This window comes from Hipposideros armiger, unplaced genomic scaffold, assembly GCF_001890085.2.
Source record: "Hipposideros armiger isolate ML-2016 unplaced genomic scaffold, ASM189008v1 scaffold_400, whole genome shotgun sequence".
Classification (NCBI taxonomy): Eukaryota; Metazoa; Chordata; class Mammalia; order Chiroptera; family Hipposideridae; genus Hipposideros; species Hipposideros armiger.
Window position 1 is genome coordinate 1,588,010 of NW_017731750.1, and position 23,516 is coordinate 1,611,525.

At 42.0% G+C, this 23,516-nt stretch overlaps 1 protein-coding gene and 1 pseudogene across 1 annotated transcript in view; both read right to left on the reverse strand.

Moving 5' to 3' along the window:
* The window catches only part of LOC109393959 (putative polypeptide N-acetylgalactosaminyltransferase-like protein 3), a 347,307-nt gene that overhangs the window by 282,163 nt on the left and 41,628 nt on the right, over positions 1-23,516 (reverse strand). The window lies entirely within an intron of this gene.
* On the reverse strand, positions 13,659-18,422 carry LOC109393956 (UBX domain-containing protein 8-like; annotated as a pseudogene).

Below are 23,516 nucleotides of genomic sequence, written 5' to 3' on the forward strand. Positions count from 1 at the left end.
CCACATTCAGTTTTGACCCAGATTTCCTTTTTTAGGAGAGGAGAGGGTAGCAAAATAAACTATATAAACTATATATATATATATATATAAACTATATATATATATAAACTATATATATATAAACTATATATATATAATATATATTATATATATATATATATAAACTATATATAAACTATAGCTACATAAACTATAGTATGCTTAATCACAAGGCTCTTCTTTCTGAGTTCTGTGCTGGCATTAGTCATTTACTGCCAGTCCAGACAACCCAGAGGAAATTCTGGAAGGCCAAAGTCTTTTGGTTCCCTCTCAATTTCCCTCGTACAGGGCCAAGTATATAGGTATATTCAAGGTAAACAGAGAGCAAGTAACATAACACAATGGACCAAGGAAATGATAACAGGAAACTGAAGATCTCCCCTTTCTTGCAGCAATGCCCATCTACTCATCACACCCATTTTGGTTAGTTACTGTTTTTGGATGGGAGAACAGAAAAGAACTGATATATGTTGAGAACTACTATGTGCATATTTCTCACCAGACCATATCCATTAGAAGTTGGTATTTTCATCTCTGTTTTACAGATGAGGAACAAGGTTATAGTATGATCAGTGACAGTCTCAAGGCCACCCACTATTAGGTAACATAACCAGGTTTTACTTCAGGTGCCCCAGGCCAGGGGCTGATTAGGAGCACTCACAGGACTGGGCACATAGTCATGCTCATGGCTATCATGCATGGCCATGAGAGGAAACCACACAAAATCAGCAAAGGGAAAGGCACACGGCACAAGGTCTGGAGGAAGCGAGGCTCATGCTTCAGTCCTCTCCCTGTGGAGTCGCACAGGAGGCACTTCGTTTCCCCAGGAAGGAGTCATGACAACACATGTGAAATATCTTCTACCAGGGAAGCTCATTAGAGACTCAGTGCTCAAGGCTTTTATGGAGGGCTGGTTACATGGGCCTATCACGTACCCAAACTGGTGCTCAGTATACACCATATTATTTGCACACACAGGTTAGGCACCGTGAGCCACTTTTATCAGTTAGAAAATTGTGGGAACCCTCCCGAAATCCAAGTTCTCAGGTGCCAGCCAAAGGCCAGCCTTGCAAGCAGACCTCTGTGAGGACAGCAGTCTCAGGCCTGCTAGGTTTTCTTTACTGCACATGAAGCAGGCCAGGTGCAAAGCCTCTTCTCTTTCCACGGCTGGGGCCAGACATCAACTTCGTTCAAACACCTCCCTAAAAGCCCAGTGAACTCTGTGGCAGTTTTTAAATTTCCATGTACCTAGAGCCAATGATTCCATTCCCCAGTGTCTGGATTTCCCTTCCAAACAAGTATTTGGTCAGCAAAATTTGTCCAACTGTCTCAACTGTACCACAGGATTTTAATTTATGGAGGTGACTCACAACAGAGGCTAATGCCATTAAAATACTTTTATTACTTACATTTCCCAAGAGAAGAGGGCATGCCACACCATACAGAGCTATCTGGGGACATACCAGGGGTTGGTCAGGAGACAGAAGGAGAAGTGAGAAGAAAGCCTAGCCCATGGCCTTTATTGGGGAAAGCAAGGCAAAGCAGGTAACAGCTTAGAATTGACTGGTTTGAATAATTCCAGTATGCCTGGGCATGGGACTGTCCTATTTGTCTGGTACCTGGCTCTGTGTGACATAGGGCAGGGGGATACTGGTGTGGTCTGAGAGTGAGATAAGGAGGTGGTTAGAGCATGCACTCTGGATCGCAGGAGATTGTAAGCCACTTTGGCAGTTAGTTTGGGCCCATGGGTAATTGCTGCCAAATAGATACAGAACCCAAGAAAACAGAGCATTAACCCATTGTGTGTCCCCTGCCCTAGACCCTGCCAACCAACCTGCCTCTCCCCCCACAGCTTCCTAATACATGGACAGTGTTCAGCACAGTGTCAGGACAAACCATGTGTCAGGAAACATTGGCTTGTCTATATTACTACTTTGTGGCTACTCATGAAATAATGACTGAGAGCACAGGCCTCAGAGTTAAACAACCTAGGTTCACATCCCAGCTCTGTCACCTTAGGTACATCATTTAAAGGAAGCATTCATCTGTAAAATGATGTTAATTATGGTACCCACTCCACAGAGCTGTTATGAAGATATAATATAGTAATGTATGTAAAGTTCTAAGCAGGGGCCAGACACAGGCTATGTGCAAAATACATATCAGCTACTATTACCTTCCCATTTACCCCCTCAGTCCCAGGCCAGAGCTGGACAAACACATTTCTACATCAACTCACATCCCAGGGACCTGCAGATGGTGCAACAATCAAAACCAATTGCAGTGGTATTATGGTGTCTCTAGCCACAGGGACACACAGCTCTTACCCATCTCTTCATCTATTTAAATTCTTAAGGACCTTCCTCCAATAGGACCATACAAATCTGAGACAGCACTGCCCGTTGAAGAGTGCTAGTATTTTGTTCATAACTCTGCCAAGATATCACTCTTCAGTTTAAGGAAGTAACTAAAATGGAGGAAGTTACTTAAGGTAATGAGTAAAGCTTAGAGCTGGAAGGAATAAAGAAGATCATATCCAATAACAAATTTTACAGGTGAGAAAATGGAGGTACAGAGGAATTCAATGACTTAGCCAGGACACACGGAGAATAAAAGCTCTTCCTCTTATTATCCAGGATGTCACCCCTGCCACCTCATGTCCCCACTAGTAAGCACCACGACAGTGGCAGGCTCTGTTTCATCACAAGGATGAATCTCTACATCGACTTCAGTTCCCAAAAACCTACATGTCCCTTCTCTCTCCTCTAATTTCAATATTGTACCTTCCTGAGAATAACATTATTTGACCCTCTGCATCCAAAAACTTTTTTTTAGATTCCACATCTCTTTTTCCAAGGTGGGAAAAATAATTCACTGAAGTATCTTATGACAAACCAAGAAGTTTGCAATTTCAAATACCTATTCAACTAGGACCACAGTCCAAGCTAAGTGACACTGGGCAAGTTACTAAATGTCTGTGACCCTCAGATACCTTTTTTAAAAATGGGTATCATCTGATTAAAAAAAAACACCAAAAACTACTTCACAGAGTTATTTTTGTTAGTGAATAAGACAATGGACACAAGAATCCTGTGTATCTCAAACACCACTTTGATACAAAAAGCCAGTTTGTTTTTTGTCAAGACACACCAAAAGAAAGTAAAACATTATTCTTTTTTTAACTGCACATGCACCAACAATGCATTAGTTTATTATTCTTGCTATTTCTGTAGCTAATTTCTCAGCTTGTATTCTTTCTTTTCATAAGAAGAGCAAAAGGAAATCAATAAAATAAGAATACTGCTATTTTCTGACATGAATTAAATTCCCTGTCCAAACACAACCAGAACAGCCAGCAGCATATAGGTCTGTTTTCTCAATCTTCCTCCTCAACCCCGGGGGAAAATCAACCATATGGCAGGAAGGAATCGGCTAGGTGTTGCAATAAGTGGGGGCCGGCCTGGTCTTAAGCTCTGAAGGAGGAAAGACCATGGCATTTGTAAAGCCAGAAATGATGTCGTTGTTGACATCCTTCTCCCAGCTCTGCTCAACCAAGCCAAGAAAGTGGGGCGTTTATACCAAAAAAGGTAAAGAGGGTATCAGTGTAAAATCTGATTCATGTGAACAATTAAAGTAGATGATGATTAAAGGCCAAAATACTTTCTGTCAAAGAGTCTGGGTATACACATGCTATCTACTCATTCAGGCTCTGTGTAAAGAGAGGCGATTAAAAGCCTGGGAGGTTGATAGCAGTAAAAGTTATGGCCTCTCCAGCCACCTCGGAGACACAGACGAGACTGGGACTGAACCACACCAATCACAAAGTATCCAGAGCACAAGAAGATTCCATTTCACACCCACTGTCACGGCTAAGAGGAAGAAGACTGATAACACCAAACGCTAGTGAGGATGAAGAGCAAGCGGAACACGCATATGTTGTTGACAGAAGCCTAAATTGGTACAGTGACTTAATAAAATTGTCTAGTAGTGTCTTTAAGAGTTCAATAAACACCTACCCTATGACAGTAATTCCACTCCTTGGTATTTACGCAAGAAAAATTAAAACTTAGGCACATAAAAGTCTTACATAAAAACATTTGTAATAGTAGCTTTATTGACAATAGCCCAAAACTGGAAACAGCCTGGGTGTCCATCAATACGAGGATGGATAAATAAACTATGATACATCCATACATGGACGACTACTCAACAGAAAGGAACAAAACTCCTGATAAACAAAATAACGTAGATCACAGGTCAACAAATTATACCTGCAGACCAGCCATCTGTTATTGTAAATAAAGTTTTATTGAAACAGAGCCACACCTAGTCATTTGCATATTGTCAGAGACCTTGTGACTGGTAAGCCTAAAATATTTACTATTGGGTTGTCGAAAAAGTCACGACATATTTTTTCTATATTTTTCATTGCAAAAATGCATCATGACTTTTCCAATAACCCAATATATGCTTCTTTAAGAAAAAGTTTGCAGAGATCCAAGATGGCTAAGTAGATAAACACTGTGCCTGAGTCCTTCCATGAACACATTAAAATTACAACTAAATTATAGAACAATCAACCTGAAGAACCATCTGAAGTCTAGCCAAACAGAACTCTTATAACTAAAAATATAAAGAAGAAGCCACATCAAGACTGGTAGGAGGGGCACAGACTCAAAATGGGCCCCAAACCTCCCTGCAGCAGTTGAGAATCAGGAGGGATATCTCAGCCGTGGAGTTTCCCCCTGAAAGTGAGGGACCCCAGACCCCCCACTAGGCTCCCCAGCTTGAAGTATTGGTGCTGGGTAAAGAAGCCCCCACAATATCTGGCAGTGAAAAACAGTGGGGATTCTGACGGTTCAGGTGGAAAGGAAGGCTGAGGGAAACCCAGGCATCCTATTAAATGGACCATGCACAGACTCATTCACTTGCAGGTACTCACCTTGGGCTCCAGAGGAGGGACAGTGACTCGGGGGGCCTCAGAAACATACGGGAGGCAGACTGAGGTGTCTGACTTCAGGTGGAAAACTGGAGGACAGTTGGCATTTTCCCAGTGAGGGGTCTGCTTCCATGCAGCTGGTAGGCAGGCACCATCTTTCTTGTGTTGAGCGCCCCCCCCCCACAGGCCAAATCTGAATCTGATTGGCATGGTGAGCTTCACTGCTGGGCCCTGCTGACTCAGTTCGGACTCCACCCCACCCAACTCTCGCCCCACCGGAGGCATTTTCTCCAAGAGCAGCCAGCCCCTCCCAAATTGCACTCTTTCTTAGAAAATTATCGAGTTCAGGCAGACAGCAACTGGATTCGGTGTACTCTGAGACTTGCTGAGTCACTCCAGACTCAGCACTGACACCAAACCAGAGTCTGCGTTAACCTGGTGACCACAACTCTTCCCACTCTAGTGACTCCCTGGGACCCTGCCTCACCCAACTCATGTATCGCACGAGGCTTTATCAGTGGCTGAACCATAAGGGAGCTGGCAGGTGACAGCAGGCATCCAGGTGTCTAACATAATATTGTATGTTAGCTATATTTTTAATATAAATCTTTCAAAAATAAAATAACTAAAAAGGCTAAACAAATAAAAACAAAAGTTTGCAGACCCCTGATAAATATAAATGCAAAAACATTATGCAGAGAGAAGGAGAAAAACATCCACAAAAGAGTATATACTGTATGATTTCATTTCTGTGAAGTTCTAGAACAGGCAAAACTAATCTACAGAGAAAAATATCAGAATAATGCTTGTTTCTGGTGGACGTGGAGAGCTGCCTAAGAAGGGGTGCAAGAGAATTTTCTGGGGTGATGGAACTGTTCTGTGCATGGGTGGGGTGTGGATTACACAAATGTGGTTTGTCCAAACTGATCACACCCTACAGTTAAGATCTGTGCATTTCACTCTATATGTAAATTACACCTCAATTTAGAAATACCAAAAAAAAATTTTTTTTCCAACAAACAGGCAGAATTTTAGCTCTAAACTGGGCCTTCTATGTCTTCTCTTTGGATGCTTTGCATTCTTAGCTTCACGTTTGAAATTCAAGTTCAAGCTCATTTTGTGCAGCTGCTTTTTCTTAATGACCAAGCCTCGGGCCTCTGGGCATTGCTCAGGAGACTTGGTTTTTAGCCTTATTTCATCTGCAGGCACACCTCAGAGATATTGTGGATTCGATTCCAGACCACTGCAATAAAGCAAGTATTGCAATAAAGGAGTAGTAATCTTTTTGCCCGTGGAGGGTCTTGCTTTCAGTTTGCAAAACACAATATCTGGGGCCGGCTGAGTGGCGTGTTGGTTAAGAGCTGGCCTGAGACACCAGAGGGCCCCGGTTCGGATCCCACATACGAGGGCCAGTGACACTGCCCTCTACAGCTAAGATGCTGAACAACAGCTCAACCTGGAGCTGGGCTATGTGAGTCGATGGCGACGGTGTAGGCTGCAGCCCCTGCAGCAGTGGGTTGCCATGGGCTACCGTGTGTAGCCAGCAGCCAGCGTGAGCGGCCAGCAGCTCCAGTGAGCGGCCGTCCAGAGACCGGCGACTGATCTGCCTCACCCGGGAAGAGCACAATGATGATGCAAACTTGGGCCAGTGAAGCAACGTCCTCCCCAAGTAGACTGAAGAAAAAAAGGATAGCAACTTGTCTGTTCCCCTTCCTCCAATTCCCCAGCGCTGTTCCCATCCCCCAATCCCCCAGTAAAAAAATTTTTAAAAACAAAACAAAACATCTGTGTAGCGCAATAAAGCACAGTGCAATAAAAGGAGATGTGCCTGTACAGCCTTTGTTCAAGCAGTCCTATGGGGCTTGCCCAACATATAAACAGCTCAAAGCAAAGGCGCTGTGGTTGAGGCAGAGGTGAGGCCAGGCCAACTATTCTCCCGATCCCCCACCAAAGATATCGCTTGCAGGGCCTCCTCAGAGCACAGCAACAGCACCAATGACCCACATCCCTGCTATTTTTCTACACTAACCACTGGACACACTGACTGTTCAGCTCTCATGCACAGGCTCTCTCCCTGACAGCCCCTCCTCTCCCGGGATGGCCCCTGCACACAATGCCATCGATCCTCTGGGGCCCACATGTCAGGCAGGCCACCCCACAGCCTCTGTTGGCAGGAAGGTCTGAGTGAAGGACTGTGAGGAAGGCTGTCGTGCAAGGAGCTCCAAACCCTTGTGTGCAGACTTCTCCTCTTTCTTGTCGCAAAACCTCATTTGTTTTTTCTTCAAGGGCTGTGGGGCATGAATCAAAACACACATACTTAATAAATGAAGGTGTATTTTGCACTTAAACTAGACTGCCCCTCAGAAAAACCACCTTCTTACTCTCCCTGGGCCCATTTCTTGTGAGATACACTTATATTTTAGTGGTATCTAAAGCTTCACTGCAGACATTTCAACACATAAAGGGATGTGGCCCACAACAGCACTGTCCCAGTCATTCCCCAAGATGGACCCAAACAATTGCACCCTACTTGCAGGTCAGCACCTCCTGACTTTTTTGTACAAACTATACTCTCAAAAGAACAAAGAATTCCACAATGGAAAATGGTAGGGGAAAAGTTATATTAGGAAATAATTTATTTTTGTGGCTTCCTTAAAAACAAAACTACTGAGCAAAATTAATAAGAATTATCGAAATAAACAAAGCAGACAAATGTGAGCATAACTCAGAAGAGATTCCTACCTGTCCGAGGCAAGTCTCTCCATGTCTTTAGATCTTATTGTTGAGTTAATCATTTTAATGTATCTACTAAGATTTGGAGAAGTCCTCTCTCTTTTGCACACGGTGTCTTCTTTTTTTTTTTTCTAATTGGGCAATTGGGGGAAGGGGAACAGACAAGTTGCTTTTGTTCTTTAGTCTAGTTGTAAGGACATTGCTTCACTGTCCCAAGTTGGCACCATCATTGCACTCTTCCCGGGTGAGGCAGATCAGTCGCTGGCTTCTGGATGTGGACGGCCGCTCACGCTGGCTGCTGGCTACACACAGTAACCCATGGCAACACACTGCAACAGGGGCTGCAGCCTACACCATCGCCAGCGACTCTTGGCAGCCCAGCTCCAGGTTGAGCTGTTGTTCAGCATCTTAGCTGCAGAGGGCAGTGTCACTGGCCCTCATATGTGGGATCCAAACCGGGGCCCTCTGGAGTCCCAAGACAGCTCTTAACCAACGTGCTACTCAGCCGGCCCACACACGGTGTCTTCTGACATTGTGGCTGGGTCCATCTGTCAGAGATTTAAGCTTTGCTTTTAGATACAAACTCCAGAGAAAACAGGAAAGGGACTGGGAGCAGAGGTGGGGGCCGCTGTCTGCTTGTGTTTTTACCTTTAGGGTGAAAAAAGGAAATAAGAGAAATACAGGCTCTGTCCGAGGGAAGGAGTTGTAGGCTGCAGCAAGGCCGGCCTTTGAGTTGGGGAAACCAATTATTTTCCCATTATAGCATCAGTCTTCACTTCCAGAACCAGGTAGCTGAGTTTGTTTGCACAGGCCCAAATCCCACTTCCATTTTCATACTGGCTAGGGAACTCACAGCTATAAAGTTTGGGGTTTTAATGGTATTAAGCTGATCGCCCCTACTTCCCATCATGCTACCAGGGTTGAGTCGCACCCAAGAGGCAATGGCAAACGTGAAGTGAAATCTGGTTGCTGCGTGAGACCCATGATCATGCTCCAGGGCCCCTCCCACCCACTAAGCCCAAACCCAATGTGAGCTCTTACACTCTCCACTTAAAATATGAAATCATGGAGGGCCCACAGAAGAGCAAACATGGCAAGATAGTTGGGCCCACCCCAGAAGGTGGGGCCCAGCTCAGCTTAGGGCTGCTGCACCTGTGAGAGAAAGCAAAGGAAGCCGCTCTCAGGCACAGGTTTTCACAAGCCCTGACCCAGCCCACTATAAACCTGGTCCCATCAGGTCCTAGAGTTCAACCCAAGTAGATGAGTGTTCCCTTTTCCTGGGAAGGGAGAATGGAGATGGATGCAATTTTAGCTCCTGGTTTTAAATAACAAAAGGAAGTTAGCCAGAAAATATAAATCTAAGGATTCAGAAGACCCAAAAAAAGCAGAATTCTCTTTGTTCAAAAACTAGGATTGTGTATAGTTGCTTTACATAGATGACCATTTTTGGGGAGCCTCAATAGGTACTTAACATAAAATTATAACCACGACTATCTAATATATATCTATGATTCACAGGGAACTCTGGGATCTGGAATTATCCTAGAGGACTTTACTCTGAAAGTCATAATCGTAAAAGCTAACTACGTGTTCCTAAGTGTTCACTCCAGGTAGAGCCCATGCTTCATAACTTGCATCTCTATGCTGCACAGCGACTGACTGTAATTATTGCCCCCATCTTGAAGATATAGAAACTGAGTTATAGAAGATTAGATAATGCCCCAGGTCCCACAGTTTGTGTGGCAGGCTGATTCCAGATTCAGAACTCTCTGCCTTAAACTCCCTCCATCATTTCCCATGAAATGTTTAGTACTCCTGTAAAAGTTAATTGAGAATTCCAGTTAACACCAGCTGACAGCATTTGCAGATGTGGGTACACGTAGATTAATGTAACATGGGTCTGTAATAATACCCACCACACAGGAAAACCAAGAAGGCGGTAAGTGCATGGCCCTTTTAACATAACCAGCTGTTTTCCGTCTTGAGAGAGGGAAGGGAATTCTGACAGCTGGGCCAGGGAGTTGGCAATTTTAGTCAGTCTCTAACCCAACCGAGCCTATCCTAAGACAGTAAGTCTCTTAGATGGTAGAGCTAAAGATGAGGAGGATTGTCCTGAGGTAAAGTATGTGTAATTAAGACACACAGCAGATGGCTGTGTCTGATTCTAAGCTTTCTGCATAAGTCTAAGGGCCAGAGCTGAGGAAGACTGAAACTCGGCCACAGCACCCACAGCATGTGGAGGACGTGGTTATAGCACATGGTGTATATTAGTCTGCTAGGGATGCCTAACAAAGTACCACAGACTTGGGGGCTTAAACAACAGAAATTTATTTTCCCAGTTTTGGAGGCTGGAAGTCTGAGATCAAGGTGTCAGCAGGGTTGGTTTCGTCCTTGGCTTCAGACAGCTGCGTTCTCACTATGTCATCACAAGGTCTTTCCTCTGTGTCCAAATTTCCTTCCAATAAGAACACCAGTCATAATGGAGTAGGGCCCACCCTAACGACCTCATTTTAACTTAATTACCTCTCTAAAGACCTTATCTCCAAATATACTTACATTCTGAGGTACTAGGGGTTAGGACTTTAACATACGACTCTTGGGAGGACACAATTCAGCCCATAACACACTGTGTGGCAGTTCTTAGTGAGGGTGTGGTTATTGTGCCACTGGCTTGTTTGTTGTTTTTTACAGACAAGCAGCAGACACTGGACTCTGGCCTGGGCAGTGGGGTGGCAAGACATGTCCTCAAAGGGGTCAGACGTCAGGGTGTTGATGAGTACCTCCCAGAATGAACTCTTCTCCCCTGGGGAAACCACTAAAGGGAAAACTCCTTGAGAGGACATTAGGACTCGCCAGAAGGGCCCTGATCTCAAAACCATGGGACTGATGGCCTTTGTAAAGCACATGGCGTCTGAGTGAAGAGGTCGTAATCGGGGGGAACAGCAGCGTGTGGACAGCATGCCAGGTCAAGGCCAGTGGTATTGCTCAGGGTGATTCTCCTGTCTTCAAGAGCTACCCTGGGAAGAAGTGTGCGAGGACAGCCAAGCCATCAGACACCATGGACCAGAGGGATGACATGGTTAAATGCCCAAATAGAGAGTGGATATGTTCCCAAGTGCTCAGGCTCAGTTCCTGGAGAAAAGACAAAGGCAGCCAGGTCACTGTCATCTTTTCAGAGACAGTTTCTGCTAGGAACTGACATTAAAAAGTTGAACCTCCTCATTCTCCACATCACGAAATTCCACCATGTCCACAATTCTACAACAGCCCATGCAGTCCACTGACATGAAGTAGCTTGTTCTAAGAAACAATTACCCTCCGCAACTAAAGGCCCAGCTTGCAAAGTCTGAAAGCATGAAGCGGTTCATTTACAGAAACATTCTTTTCTTGCAAACCAAACATAAACCCAAGAAGACCCCAGCAAATTGGCAAGATGTTCAGGACGCCCTACCCAATGATACATGAGGTCATGATTAGCAAATCAGCTAATGAACATAACGTAATCCCAGGAGGACCTCCCACTGTGTGTACTGCTGGAGCCAGCCAGCTCTACCCTCCCAGGACACAGAGTCTGCTGTAACACTTGGAAAGCCTCCTCATTTGCTCACGAAGAATTTGTGGTGGAACATGCAGTGCTCTCAAAATGTTACCCGAGAGGCTGCAGAAACCGGTTTCAGAGCTTAAGTGAAGTAATAAAGTAGATTTCTTATAAATGTTAAATCGTGATTTGTGATCCCAAAGATACCTCTCTGATGGTCAAATCCAGCAGACGAGACTGGGAGAAAAACATTCTTATATAGTCAGCCTTGAAGCATAAAGGACAGACAGCAGAATTCATAAAGGTTCTCTTGACTGTGAACAGTTGATTCTCAAAGTATGGCCCTGGGCCGACAGCATCAGCTTGACTTGTTAGAAACCTAATTTGGGGGCCCACTCCAGACCTGCAGACTCAGAAACTCAGGTGGGACCCAGTAACTGCCCTCACAGTGATCCTGATGCACATGTAAGTTAGGGAACTGTTAATTTAGTGGTCTGTAAGCAAGCTTCATCCCCTCAGCCCTCTACCCATCGCCATTCAATATTCCAACTAACATTCATTGATCGCTCTGTGTCAGGTACAGTGAATGGCACAGGTGTCAAGAATTAATAAAAAGGCTACCCTTGACCCTTTCTTCTCTTTTCTCTCTTATATCCAGTCTCCTGTATCCTCACAGTTCTTCCTTTGCAAAGACTCCAATATCTGTTTTCACTTCTATTTCTACAACAACCATGCTCATCATATGACCCTGTGTCACGGCACCTGCTTCCCAACCTGGACTCCTTGCCTCTGCTCTTCCCTGAGCCCTTCCTTCATCATGCACACCACTGGCCCTCTGGTCCCAGAGCTCCTCTGCTCAAACACTGCAGTGTTCTCCACTGTACCCCACAACTGGTCCGAACACCTCCACTTGGCTTTCAGGGTCTCCCAATTATCTGTCCCAAACCTGCCTGTCCCTGCTCTGAGCAGTTCTCCCTCCCCACTCAAAATAAAATTGAACACCTAAAGGCAGGGCCGTGATTTCCTGTGTCTCCTTAGGTATGTAGTAGTGTAAAGAAACAAGGGGCGTGTCATACAAAGGGCAAGCCACTTAACACATCCACCTCAATTTTTCATCCACAGAAAGGTGATATTAAGAACCACCATGCAGTCCTAAGATGTCTTAGCTTGGGAACAAATTGCCACAGACTGGGTGGCTTAAACAATAAACATTTATTTCCCACAGTTTTGGTGTCTGGCAAGGTCCCTATTCCTGGTTTGCAAATGATTATCTTCTTGCATCCCCATGGTAGAGAATAGAGAGACAGAGCTAGCTCTCTTGTCTCTTTTCTTTTAAAAAGTGTTTTAATTGTTTTAATTTTTTAAATATTAGTCCACCTAAAACTTTTTAAATATTACAATTGAATGCACAGCAAAATTACATAAGTTTCAAACATTAGTTAAGATTAATACATGCCTATCAAAAAGAACTTTAAAGCCTTAAAGAGCTTTGAATATTTTTAAAGTTTTTAATTTCTAGAAATACAACAGAATAAACATTCCTACTTATAAGACTCTGAGGAGTTTCACTGAATTGTGAAAATAGTATTCATAGTGGTTAAGATCAATTGAAGAGGCAGAAACCAAAATCCTGTGACTTTGTTCTTCAACATACTGATAAATTATGTCAGCTAGGAAAATATATAAATTATTGAGTGCCTTATTGTATATGTTTTTACCTACTTCTCATTTGGTACACTATGAAATGACACATCCCAAAAATTATTATATGCAGAGAACACTCCTTTTCTAATCGTTTATGTCCATATATTCCTATGGATATCAACATTAATGTGTTTACTGCTTTGAGCTCAGTCAAGGTGTGGCATGATTTTTTTTTAAAGATTTTTATTGGGGAATTGGGTGATGGGAACAGCGCTGGGGAATTGAGGGAAAGGGAACAGACAAGTTGCTGTCTTTTTTTGTTCTTCAGTCTAGTTGTGGAAGACGTTGCTTCACTGGCCCAAGTTGGCACCATCATAGCATTCATCCCGGGTGAGGCAGATCAGTCGCCGGCCTCTGGATGGCCACTCACAGCGGCTGTTGGCCGCTCACGCTGGCTGCTGGCTACACACTGTAGCCCATGGCAACCCACTGCAGCAGGGGCTGCAGCCTACGCCAGCGCAGGAGACTCACGGCAACCCAGCTCCAGGATGAGCTGTTGTTCAGCATCTTAGCTGTAGAGGGCAGTGTCACTGGCCCTCATACGTGGGATCCGAACTGGGGCCCTCTGGCGTCCCAAGCCAGCTCTTAACCAATGCGCCACTCGGACGGTCCAAGATGTGGCTTATTTTAATGTGAATCCTTTATTGTCCTTTAAGGTAATGGCATAACTGATTTTATGTGGAACAGGTAGTTCTCATTTCTTAACTAGTTGCTCGGCTCTTTTTCTTCCACAATGAGTACAGTATCCAGTTATTCCTATGTCCTGCAGTGACCGGCCTCCCTCCACTTGCAGAGGCCTTCTGGGAAAGGAAGTAGAAAGGCTGTATAGGGATGTGTGGTACCAAACTTTCATCATCCAGTTAAACAGGATGTTAATGAAAACAGATGATATATTTAATTTCCAAAAAAACCCCACCTTACTTCTTCAGCTGTTTTAGGAGTTTCTCCAGGTAAATCTGGAACCTCCTTCTGCATGGGCTGTTCAGCAGGTAGTGAAACTTTGGGTAACGGCTTAGGCAAGTTCAGTCTCTATGCTGCTTCTTTTTGATGTTTCACAAGATGTCTGACTCATTTTCAAGCACTCCATCAACTTTTACTGAATCATTCTGTTACATGAGAGCTTTATAAGGCTCTAAGTTATATGTTCTTAGGCACCAAAAATATACCCACTTATCCATTCGACATACAAATATACCCAAGTTTATGGCCATTGCTTAACTTCCAGGTTTCTCCCACCAGCTGATAAAAGCACTCTTCCAGATTTTTCTATTTCATTTCCTGGTGAGGTTTTAGAACATTCTCTATGTATCTGCTGGTCTTTACACCCTGTGCCTCTTGTTTTTTTTCTCACAAGATTTTGCCTTTTCTCATTCTTCTCTTCTTTTTCTTTCAGATAAACTTGGGAAGATTTAAATGAGTTAAGCCATGAGGTAGTCACAGAAACAATGTCAGAAGAGCAAGCAGAAAGAAAATCTGGCCACACAGCAAAATTATACCTTTAATTCCTAGATCTGGGATCCCACACAGGAGCACCAGACACAAAAGGGGGAAAGCAAAGAGGAGAAAAACCGCCAGCCTCTCCTGTCTCTTCTTATGTGGGCACTAATCCCATTCATGACAGCTCCACCCTCATCACCTAATCACTTCCCAAAGTTTCCCCACTTCCTAATAGTATCACATTAGAGATTAGGATTTCAACATATGAATTTGTGGGGGAGGGGCAAATATTCAGTCCATAACACAGGGGTATTGTGAAGATCAAAATGAGATATTACATTTGAAAGCAATCAGATAAAGCATGAAAGGGCATTATTTCAATCACCACTCATTTTCATATGAAATCTTAAAACTCACTGTTATCTTGATTGTAGTGATGGTTTCAAGGATGTAAACATATATGAGAAGTTATACAATTGTATACTTCAAATATGTACAGTTTATTATATATCAATTATAACTCAATAAGCCTATAAAAAAGTGTCTTATTGTTGACCCTGGCTTCCAGTAATGTCAGAACAGCTTGTATAGACTAACCCTCCTGCAGTTAACAATTATCAAGTCTAGACAAAATGTATTTTTTTAAATGTATACAAAGGTACTAGAGAGGGACCAAAAGCAGCAGAAACTGGACAGGAGTGTACCCCTGAAAGACAATGGCAGAAAGTGAGATTTGCAAGTTTGCAGTAGATATATTTGCCTGAGGGCACTCCCCGGTTTGCTTGCATGTAGGGATGGAAAAAAGCCACCTTAACTGGCTTGAAGTATCAGAGGAAAACCTGGTGGCTAGAAGAACAACCAGAATGTTGGAGGTGAAATCTTTTGAGGGAGGCAACTGCAGATGGGATGAGCCCACAAAATCTGTGTATAAAGTCCACCCAGATCCATGGCTGACTACTAAACTACACATGATGTGAGAGACCACAGGGCGTATGATGGAAAAACAACAGCTAAAGCTGAAAGAAATAAGTAGACATGTCAGCCCAAGGGACTGACTTTGGAGTTTGAGTCCAGCCAAGTTAATTGTTAGAAAAAAATCCTGTTGAAATAAACATAACAGTATCCAGAGTCTCTATAATGTATATTTAATAATGCCCAGTAATTGATCAAAAATTGCTAGACATGCAAAAAAAGAGAAAAATACAACCCATCTTCAAGAACAAAAAATGTTTTCCATCAACCCAAAGATGATCCAGATGTTTAAATTAGCAGACAAGGACTTTAAAGCAGCTAGTGTGTGTGTGTGTGTGTGGTGTGTGTGTGTGTGTGTGTGTGTGTGTGTGTGTCTACATACCAGGGGTGTGAAACAAATGTATACAAATGGACATTTTGGTCAAAATTGCTCATGCAGTAGTTCGCCGTAATCAGAAGTGTCTGGACGCTGATGGTAACCACTTTTGAGCACCTCTTGTAATTGCAGGAGTCAAATGTGACCTGTATTCATCTTTTGTTATTGGGATATATTGGTACATATTGAGTATTACAATTTTAATACAGTTTTTGCCTTTCTTAAAATGTGTATACATTTGTTTGGCATCCTCCGTATGTGTGTATGTATGTACACACATTCAAAAATGTTAAATGAAAATATATACACAATAAATAAATATATAGGTTATCTCAACCCAGAAATTGGATACTAGGGGAAAAAAACAAATAGGAATTCTAGAAATTAAAAGTACAATAACTGGAATGAGGTTAACAGCAGATTAGAGATAGCAGAAGAGTCTGTGAATTTCAAGCTACATCAATAGAAACTATTCAATCTGAAGAACAGCAAAGATAAAAAGATTGAATTAAAATGAGCAGAGCCTCAGAGACTTGTGTGACAATATCACTCAGTTCAACTTATATTTGGAGTCTAAGAAGAAAAGGAAACAGAGACTAAGGCAAAAAAACCTGAAGAAATTGTCCTAAAACTTCCAAATTTAGCGAAAAACAAACTTAAATATTCAAGAAACTCAACAAAATCTAAGCAGAGTAGATACAAAGAAAACTACATCCAGGCAAATCACTGAAATATAAAGCTAAAATCCTGAAAACAGCCAGTTAAAAATGATACATTACATACATGAGAACAATAATATTAATACAAGTGATGATGGCCTTCTCATCAGAAACCATGGAGGCCAGAAGACAGTATCTATAACCAGCAAAACTATCCTTCAAATGAAAAGCAAATAAAAACATTTTCATATAAACAAAATTAGAGAATTTATCATAAGCAGACCTGCAGTATCAGAAATCCTAAAGAAAGTTACCCTGAAGGGAAATGATTCTAGACAGCAATTCAAATCTACAGGAAGGAGTGAATATCGCTGGGAAGGAAATGTATGTAGTGGTCTCTGAAGTAAAAACAGAGGGATACATTTAAGGATATTATCGAAACCTTTAGGCAAGCAAATTTTACCTTCTTGGTTTATTTTTCTTGATTTTAACAGAAATTTTATTGTATAAACTTTAGTATTGATTTAAAAGTCCTATAATTCTTTCTAAAGCATTTCAACTTTTGTCTTAAATCAAAATGTTCCCAATCTGTTGATTCTACAGGTAATCACATAGTCTACAGTCAAGATTCAGTTTGGTGGCCCTACTCAAGGTTTCTTGATAAAAGCAAAAGTCTGCTCACAGGCAGGATGAAATAACTAAATAATTTTAATACATAAAGGTAAATAACCTCACACAAACTATACGCATGCTCATCTAAGCAGACTGCTTGTAGAGTTGTTTAGAATGAAACACATCTCTGCCGTGTCCCCTGCTTTTGTTCATGCTGGTACTCTAACTAGAATGCTTTTCCCATCATCTCCACCATCTCTGTATGTCGAACTCTGTCTGACTTTCAAAGCACAGCTCAAATGCCCTCTCCTAAAAGAAACATTCCCTCCTCCCCAGGGGCAGGGGGGGGCTCCCTCCCTGTATGGAACTCTTTCAGCACTTCAGTGCTTCCTAACTTGAATTATGCTCGTTTGTGTCTAAGCTGCAGGGAATAAGATTTTCAGTCAAGGTTTGCAGAATAAACCCAGTATCAGAACCAACCAGGCAAGATGATACTAAATTAGATGGCAATCCAAGTTCCTACACATGGCACAGAAGTCGTTTCTTTCACTGCTTCTGCTGGTGCCATGTCCCACACGTGGGCCCTCCCCACAGGCTCCAGCACTCCAGGCACACCTAACCACCTGCAGATCCCTGAAGGGGCCGAGGTCCACACCTTGTGCCCATGCTCTGGCCTGGCCTCTGCTGACATGAACTACACCCAGTTTCTTTCTCTGCCAACCTGGGAAGGTGTCAACACTCAGCTCAGATGTCCCCTCCACTGGAAGTCCTTCTGGCCCTGGAGCGCCTACCAGGATTCCCCCAGTATCTGCAGCAGGACCCCAGCGGGGCTAGGGTTTACTTACCACCACCTTTCTCCTGCATGAGTAGCAGCTCCTCAAGGGCAGGGCTGGGCCTACCCATCCTCCCACCACATGCCCAGCACTGTGCTGGGACACAGCAAGCACTGATAAGTCTCTAAAACCGTTTCAGAGAAAAGATCGCAACAGACAGAAGTGGATTCAAGCACAAATGGATTCAGTCCTCTTCGCGCTCCGACCTTCACCTAACCCCCACTGGTTGCAGGTATGCAGTCTACAAATTCATCTAATATCTACTGCAGGCCTACTTTGTGCCAAGCACTGCCCTAGGTATTGAGAATACAATACCTAGGTATTGTGAATGAAACAGAAAAAAGCCCCTGAACTCATGCAGCTTACTTCTAATAAAAAAAAATAGTATGAGAAAGATAGATATTTAGTCACGTCATTAGACTAAACACTCTCTCCTCCCATGAAGCAGGATACCCATCACTTTATCAAAATATGGACAGCCCAACAGCTGGAGCCTTGGGTCATAGCATGACCCCAGGAGTGCACAAGCTTACTTCCCACTGACATGGCTGGGGATTCCAGGGTCCACATCCAGAACCATTCTGTCAAGCCCAGAGGGTCCCCATTGGCCCCACATGCACTACCACATCTGAGGCTCACGGAAACAACTAAATCATCACGTAGCTTCCTCCCAGGTTCTCCTGGGATGAGCATGACAATGCCCAGCAGCTACACAATGCATTGTGTCATGACAGAAGAAAGGACTTCTAGCCTCTTAAAACAGAGTGATCATAATCATGATAGCAAGAAATATCTATTGCTTTCAGTTCCACATGACCCAAATCCTGTGCTAGCATCTGCTCTCTTCCTGGCCCCACCTCCCAATTTTCCTTTACCTGCTGTCAGTTCCTCTATAATCCCTCTTCTACTCACCATTAGGACAGAACAACATCCTCATTTCAAACCAAACAGGAAGTACCAGAACATTTCAAAGTCACCCTAACTGCCTATTGTTAGTAATCAGGTTAATCTGTTTATTTTTTAAAAATCATGAAGTTTGATTGGAATTTCAAGGCTAAGGGCCTTTTATTTTTTAAGCTACTATTATGTACAAGGCATTATGCAGTTTGAGATGGTGACATGTGCTTTCACTCTAGAGGGCTTGGTCCTTATGAAGACCCCAGTACTAAAGAGCAGTCCAAGATGGTATCGATCCATTGTTTTGGGGAATAGCCAAGCATCTTAGAGGAGACTAGAAACAGTAAAGATTATTTCAGGATCTCAGAATCCATTCCTTAACCTGGCTAACTTCATCAGTCATTCTGACAAACACATACACCTTTGGCTCTCTTCACTTCTTTGCTCTGTTCCAAAATTCTATTTTCTTCTGTCCTGTGTGGTTTTCTCCTACCTAGTCCTCAATTCCCTTCCATAAAACCACTCTCACATTAGCACACCCAGGTAACCTCAACAGCTGAAAGAGTTAAACAAGAAGATCAGATAGGTGGGCAGCGGAGGGGAAGAAAGTTGTATCCTTTCCAGAAAGTAAATCTAAACCAAATGGAAAATCAAAAATAGTCAAGGAAAATACTCTAGAAACGTTCATTCAAGTTGTTCTAGCTGTAAAACTCCCATAACCCCACATTCTTCACAATATTGCTTGTCTCTTTACAACTGTGATCACAGAACTTACTTTAAAAAAGGACATTACCAAGTCCAGCAACAATTCTAGGAATGATTGACAACATATGCAGCTGCACTTCCACATTCAACCTCATCGCGTGGATTTCCAATACAGTTGTGAGCAATTCCCAGTTGTCTTGGGCAACATCCCAGAATCTTTTTTCAAATAAAGCAAAAGTAAATAGCACAATAACTTCAGAATCAAAAAATCCTTTGGCACTGCACAGCAAATTCCATTACAGTGGGATGCAAGTTTCCAAATTGTTAAATAGATTAAAAACTGAGTCTGCATTTGTTTTACATCTTACATTCTGTGATAGCTACAACCACAAATCACAGAAAATTAAGCAAAGTATACTGCGATAATAATAAGCGTACCTCCCCAATCAGCAATTTGCAAGTAATTAGAAATCAAATATGTCTAATGATATACTTCTAGTGAGACATTAATTCCTTTTAAGAAAAATTATTTCTTGAAGAACCCCCTCTTACCATTTTTTAATTCTCCGCCGTTTCCTTCCTCAACCTCACTAGCCCCTTAAGGGGTGAAAAGTTCCCACAAAAGCTTCTATTAATTATATATTTGGGGTATTTCAACCTCGGCCCATTTACCAAAAAAGGGAAAAAAAACACTAAACAACACAAATTAGTTTAAATAACTATAAAGTATAATGCCATCTGTTTGATAAATTTTCATTAAAAAGTGAAGTTCAGGATCATATGCTCCTAGGCCTCTTTCAACTGGAGAGAAATTTTCCAAAGACCATGAATTATTTTGGAAGCCATTTAACTCCAAGTTACCCATTGCTTTACCAATATTAAAAAAAACAAGCACCCCATCATTATTGTATGCATGCACACGCTTAAAATTCAAAAAAAGCTAAATTTTAAATAAAGCTTCAAACTTTACACAGAGTATATCCTGTTTTGAGCTACTTCTTTGATGGAGGATGGGTAAAACAGCATCCTATATATTCTTATAGAAATGGAACATTTCGTTCACTTTCATACATTCATTCATTCATTATATAAACAAACATTTACTATTAGGGCAAAATTTAAATAAGACTCAGCCATAATCCTCAAGGAAACTATAGTCAAATGGGAAAAAGAAACAACAAAGAAAAGTCACAAGTTAAGACAAGGTGTTATAAATTCAAGGCAGAGGAAGGGGACTCTGGATGGACAGAACTTGCCCTCACATACAAAAGGTCAGATGGCCTGGCTACAGCAAGATCCCACTAAACAGCTCACCAAGTGATAGAAGGAACCATTATGTAAAACCCAAGTAAGTGACTTCTACTTTCAACCAAGATGAAGTAATTAACAGAGACCAAATGTACTCCTCCCACAAAAATAACAGACAAAATATACAAAAGAACAGTTTTCAAAACACTGGCTATCAGGCCACAAAGCACAGTAATCCCTGAGAGACAAGAAACAAATGAGGTGAGCCACTACCTTGAGAGTTTGCAGACTGAAGAGAAGGAAAACGGGACTCAGGCACAGGCCAGCAGTCTCCCTGAGTTGAGGGGATAGAGATGAAGGTCCAGGGAGACCAAGGGAGCTACCTTCACGGGGCAGAGCGGTGGAGAGGAGAAGGCTGCACAGACAGAGAACTGCAGAGATCTACAGAGGGCAGCCTTCAGCATCAGCTGAACACAACTCATTCACGTGAAGGAAGAAGCCCCGTGTGGGGAAAGGATGGCCCAGAAGGATCAGAGGTAACAGTGTCTGGGACTCACACAGGGCTAGCAAAAGTGCCAGTTGCTACCAACCAATAGATACATAGATTCAGTAACTCTACATAAAATTTTAACAAATCAAGTTCAACAATAAATTTAAAAGATGGTCAAGTGGGGTTTATTCCCACTTGCAGAAACTGACTGGTTCCGAAATTCACACGGAAATGCACACGGAAATGTCAAGGACCTAGAACAGCCAAAACAACTTTAAAAAATAAGTACAGAGTTGGGCGACTCACACTACAAGATTTCAAGACTTATAAAACTACAGTCATCCAGGCATGATGGTATTGTAAATACAGACAAGCACAGCAATGGACTAGAAGAGGGAGCTCAGAAATAGACCCACACATATATGGGTACATATTTTTTAAATAATTTGTTTTATTTTTCAATTACAGTTGGCATACAATATTGTATTAGCTTCAGGTGTACAACATAGTGATTAGGCATTTAAATAACTTATGAGTGATCACCCTGATAAATTGAGTACACAACGGACACCATACATAATTATTACATTATTGACTATATTCCTTATACTATACTTTACATCCCCACGACTATTTTGTAACCAATTTGTACTTCCTAATCCCTGCCCCTTTTTCACCCATCTCCCCAACACCCCTCCCACCTTGCTATCATCAAAAAGTTCTCTGAAACTATGAATTTGTTTCTGTTTTGTTTGTTCATTTATTTTGTTCTTTAGATTCCATATATAAGTGAAGTCATATGGCATCTCTGTCTGACTTACTACACTCAGCACAATATCCTCTAGGACTATCTATGTTGTTGCAGGTGGCAAGATTTCATTATTTTGTATGGCTGAGTAATATTCTTAATCCCTTCACCTGAAAACCCAACTCCCTAAACACCCTCCCATCTGGCAACCATCAGTTTGTTCGCTGTATCTATGAGTCTATTTCTGTTCCTTTATTTTGATCTTTATATTCTACATGTGAGATCATTGATTTATCTTTCTCATTCTGATTTATTTCACTTAGCATAATACTGTCTCAAATGGTAAGATTTCATTCTTTTTATGGCCAAGTAATATTTCACTGTATATATGTACCATTTCTTCTTTATCCAATCATCTATCGATGGACACTTGGGTTGCCTCCATATCTTGGCTACTGTAAATAGTGCTGCAATGAACATAGGAGTGCATATATCTTTTCAAATTAGTATTTTGGATTTCTTTGGATAAATCCCCAGAAGTGGAATTGCTGGGTCATAGGTAGTACTATTTGTAATTTTTTAAGGAACCTCCAAACCATTTTCCATAGTGGCTGCACCAATTTGCAATCCCACCAACAGTGCATGAGGGTTCCCTTTTCTCCACATCCTCACTAATACTCACCTGTTGATTTATTGATGACAGCCATCCTGACAGGTGTGAGATGGTATCTCATTGTGGTTTTAATTTGCATTTCTCTAATGATTAGTGACATTGAGCACCGTTCCATAGGTCTACTGTCTATGTGTATATCCTCTTTGGAAAAACGTCTATTCAGGTCCTCTGCCCATTTTTAAATTGGATTGTTTTTTTCTTTGGTGTTGAGCTGTATGAGTTCTTTATAAATTTCAAATAAATATGTATCCTTGGCAAATATCTTCTCCCATTCCGTAGACTGTCTTTTCATTTGGTTGATGGTTTCCTTTGCTCTGCAAAAACTTTTTAGATTGATGTAGTCTGATTTATTTTTATTTCCCTCACACGAGGAGATAGATCACTAACAGTAATGTCAGAGAGTTCACTGCCAATGTTTTCTTGTACGACTTTTATGGTATCAGGTTTTACATTTAAATTTTTAGTCCATTTGAGTTTATTCTTGTAATTGCTGTAAGAAGGTGTTCTAATTTCAATTTTTTGCATATATGTGTTTTCCCAACACTGCTTATTAAACAGACTGTCTTTACCCCATTGTATAGTCTCAACTCTTTTGTCATACATTAAATGACCATATGCATTTGTGTTTCCTTCTGGGCTCCCTGTTCTGTTCCATTGATCTGTGTTTGTTTCTATGCCAGTACCATGCTGTTTTGATTACTACAGTCTTGTAATATAGTTTGATATCAGGTAGCATGATACCCCCAATTTTGTTCTTCTTTCTCACGATTGCTGTGGCTATTCAGGATCTTTTGTGGTTCCATATAATTTTAGGATTGTTTGTTCTAGTTCTGTGAAAAATGCCATTAGTATCCTGATAAGGATTGCATTGAAGTTGTAGATTGTTTTGAGTAGTATGGACATTTTAATGATG